Genomic DNA, 4,101 nt, shown 5'->3' with positions numbered 1-4,101 from the left:
TACATGGCAATTAATTTTAGTATATCTATAATATTTTGAAAAATTAAAATATTTAATATAAAATAAAATTTAAAGTTTAGAATTTTAAATTTCAAACATATAAAGCATAATTTTTCTTAAAATGAAACGTGATCCTTATATGATAAAGGAAAAAGAGTAAAAAGGTTTTTGTAATTTGGATTCTTTTGAGCTGGCTTGATTGACTTAATAATTCCAAAAAAGAAAAGAAAAGAAAAAAACGAAAAAGAAAGGTGGGAGGTTGGATTTGGCTCTTGAAAGATAAGGGACCTCCACCATTCTTTGTCGGGTAAAAAACGTTAGAAAGATCAAGCCACCATCTTTATTAACTGCACTAATTTAGCTACACTCTAGAGTAACAACAATATTTTAATTTAACAAAGTGGAGATAGATTGGATAGTATCATTAACAGGGTTTAGCATAGAAATATTATGCGATGTGATCCATTTTTTAATAATAAAGTTTGTGTCATGCATTAATTATCAATATTAAGAGATATATTTGGATGAACTAGCTGGAAACTTGGCTATAGCACAAGGAGAGAACGACAAACAGATCATAGTAAATAAAAGATGCATAGAATTTCGTGACGCAACAGGAGAAGAACCAGCTAATGGATTATAAGCTAATTAGAGAGAACTTTTTTGGATTATACAAATTATAGAAGAAGAGGTAAGCGATTAGCTTGCTCAGTTTATTATTATTATTTTTTCTCACATTAACTAATTCGTCGCAAATCAATCTGTTGTCAGCCAATGAGGACCAGCGAGCTATCCTTTTGACGAGTCCAAATTGATTAGCTTTTTCCATTTTTTTCACGAGCTTTCCCCTGTTTAATTATGATGTAATCAGTTTTTTTTTCCTTCTATTTGGGCTTCGGCCCACATATATTACCAGAAAAAAAAAGACTCAACAGTCAACACATTCTACAACTGTTTGCCTGTGCTTTTAATTTTAAATTTTCTCTCCTACTATACCAATTCTTGGAGTATTATTTATTTTTAGCAGGCTTGATTTAATTTGATAATTCTCATATTATATTAGTGATTTATTTATGTAGTTCAAAATTCACTAATATTATTAGGATTTATATGTATTAAATATTAAATATATCATAAAAATATATATTTTATAATTAAAAAAAAACCACAAACAATCTAAAAACTCCCGTTCTATGATTGGTCTGTCACAACTAAAGGTTAAACTCACTATCTTTGATTATACATAATTAGCGTTTTGTCAAGCATGCCTTATCTTTCAAGTCACATTTTTATATATAAATGTATATAGTACAAAATCATAAAATTAACCATACTATAGTTATTAATAGTTGTGTGTAGAAACATTCATACTCTAAAAATATCAAGTTCAATTCTCATTCTAATTATTTTAAAATTATTTCTAATGATTTTATAAAAGGAGTTCAACCAACCGATCGATATTTTTTTTTTCCAAAGATAATAGGTTATATTTCATTAATTATTAAAAAATAAAATATAAAGATGTCCAAAAGTAGGACAGTATAATAAAAGGTGGGGATTTCCCAAAAACACTACACTGAAGATATTCATCCGACGGTGCGTGGTCGAAAAACGAAGAAAAATCTTAAAGAAGAAAAAATGATAAATCCAATTGCATGCAACTAAGAGCTTGTCTCATGGAGATGACGACCTAAACTGGGAGTTCTTTGGATTTCACGGAGCAACTTGACAGAGCTTGCTAGAATGGCAGACGGCATAGAAGTAGAACCTTCAAAAATCAACTGGTTGCGAGCTTTCCAGCAGTTCCAGCAAATGATGGCAAGCAATTGAGGATTACGGTCAGCATTCTTCAACGGGTTAAGTATCTCTGTTGATGCAGTCCACCATGTCCAAAAGTCGTTAGAACTCTGAGGGGGAAGACAGTCACGAAGATAACTCTGAGACCATACGTCTTTAATTCTAGGGCAATCGATTAAACAATGAGTGACTGTTTCCGTTGCTTCATGACAGCAAGGGCATATTGGTGATATAGATGGGATGCGGTGTTGAATCTGAGCAAGCACCGGAAGTCAGCCATGGAGAGCTTTCCAGATAAATAGCTTAATTTTGTGAGGCAAGTTCAACTTCCATAGATCAATCCACGGCTTTTTCTGCTGCATATAATTAGGGCAAAGCTCCAGAAGCAGATGGTAAAATAAATAGCCAATTCTGTAACCTGAAGCTGTATCATATTGCTTGGATTTGTTCAAATCCCATTGCAATTTGTCCCTACCCTGCTGAATTTTAACTGACAAAATCCTGTTTGCAACGTCTTGGGGAAATAATTCTTGAATGAGATTCTGATTCCAATTCCTATCTTCAGTAATTAGATCTTTAACTCTTGGAACCAACTCAGAAATAGCCTGTCTATTTGGCATGTCAGAAATTATTAAAGAATACGGAGGAGGCAGCCAAGGATCCTCAAAGGTTCGGATATTCTCACCCGTACCCACATCCCAATTAAGGCCTTTTTCAACAATCTTTCGGCCTTCCAGTATGCTCCTCCATCCCCAAGAAGGTAAGACTCCAATTTCTGCCGTTATAGCATTTCCATTACTAAAGTATTTACCTCTTAGTATTTTGGATAATAAGGAAGTAGGCTGTGTTACAAGTCGCCAAAACTGTTTGCCTAAAAGCGCCAGATTTTGGATTCTGAGATCTTTAAATCCAAGGCCTCCTTCTTTTCATGGGCGAGTCATAGTGTCCCAGCTAATCCAAGCCATCCGCCTTTCAGAACCTTTTTGTCCCCACCAGAACTGAGAAAGTAGAGAGTGAATTTCTGAAATTAAACCATCATGCAACTTGAAGTAAGACAATGTATAAATAGGAATAGCTTCTCCCACTTCCTTAAGCAATATCTGTCTACCACCTGACGAAAGAAGATTGCGCTTCCACCCTTGGATTCTTTTCCGAATCTTTTCTTTGATCATACTAAAAGAAGCCTTTTTCGATTTAGAGACTGTAGAAGGCAAACCAATGTATTTATCCTGAGCCCCAATATGATTAATATTCATAGAGTTAACCAGTAGTGTACGAGTAGTGGAGGTGGCCACTTCACCATCACTGCCAGTTAGTTGCCAAATTCTATTCCTTCAGGTTCGATTTCTAAATTTCTGATGGAAGAAAGCTGTATTCTGATCACCAGATTTGAGCCATTTGACTCTAGACTTATCTTTCCAATAAGATTCCTCATTTTGCAATGCTTTTTACCATAGGGATCATTAGAACCAGCTGTCAGAACTGATGCCGCAATGAAAAATCTACCATGCTATAAAATCTGAACAGTGCAACCATCCCTCCATGCCATTGCCAAACCCCTGATAATCCATCCGGATCCACAATAAACCATTCCTTGAAATCACAAGATCTTAGTTTTCTTTCAACTTGTCGAGATTGATTTTTTGTTTCACAGATAAAACCAACCTCGGGGGAGTAGGATTTGCAAATCCCTTTAAGATTGTGGATTGTCAGGGGTCTCCCCAAACCCCGACAATTCCACGAGAGCAGTTTCATATTTCTCTAGGTGCCACTTGAAGGCTGGCACCCTCCACCGTCATAGCAATTATATGAGGGTTCTGAGTCTCTGATTTGTTGCCCATGGTGTAGAGAAAATCAGAATTGGTATTCAATGGTTCCAAAGAGAAATAAGATATATGGAATGAGTGAATAAGAAAACGGAATGAATTAAAAGAGGAATGAATTGGGAGAGAAAACGAAAATTAGGGAGCTAAGTGGAAAAGAAATTAAGAAAAGAAAGTAGAAGAAGATGGAAAATGGTTTGACGAAGAAAAGACAAAAAAAGGTGTAACCATGGAGGTGGCACAGTGAAACCCTAGCAGAGCGTCAGGCGCTAGATGAGGAGTACGTACTCCCACTTAGAGCAATAAAGACTACCAACCGATCGATATGAAGAATAATAAAATGTTCAAAAATATTAACGATATTCACATAGCCTTTTGTAAGTGGGATTATTATTAACTATTTATTTTTGTTTATTTTTAAAAATTTTTTGGTTACGTAATATTATTACCAATAATAATAATTATATTATAATTGGTACAA

This window comes from Arachis ipaensis, chromosome B08, assembly GCF_000816755.2.
Source record: "Arachis ipaensis cultivar K30076 chromosome B08, Araip1.1, whole genome shotgun sequence".
Taxonomy (NCBI): Eukaryota; Viridiplantae; Streptophyta; class Magnoliopsida; order Fabales; family Fabaceae; genus Arachis; species Arachis ipaensis.
The sequence above is the reverse complement of the archived record's forward strand: the minus strand, read 5'-3'. Positions refer to the sequence as shown.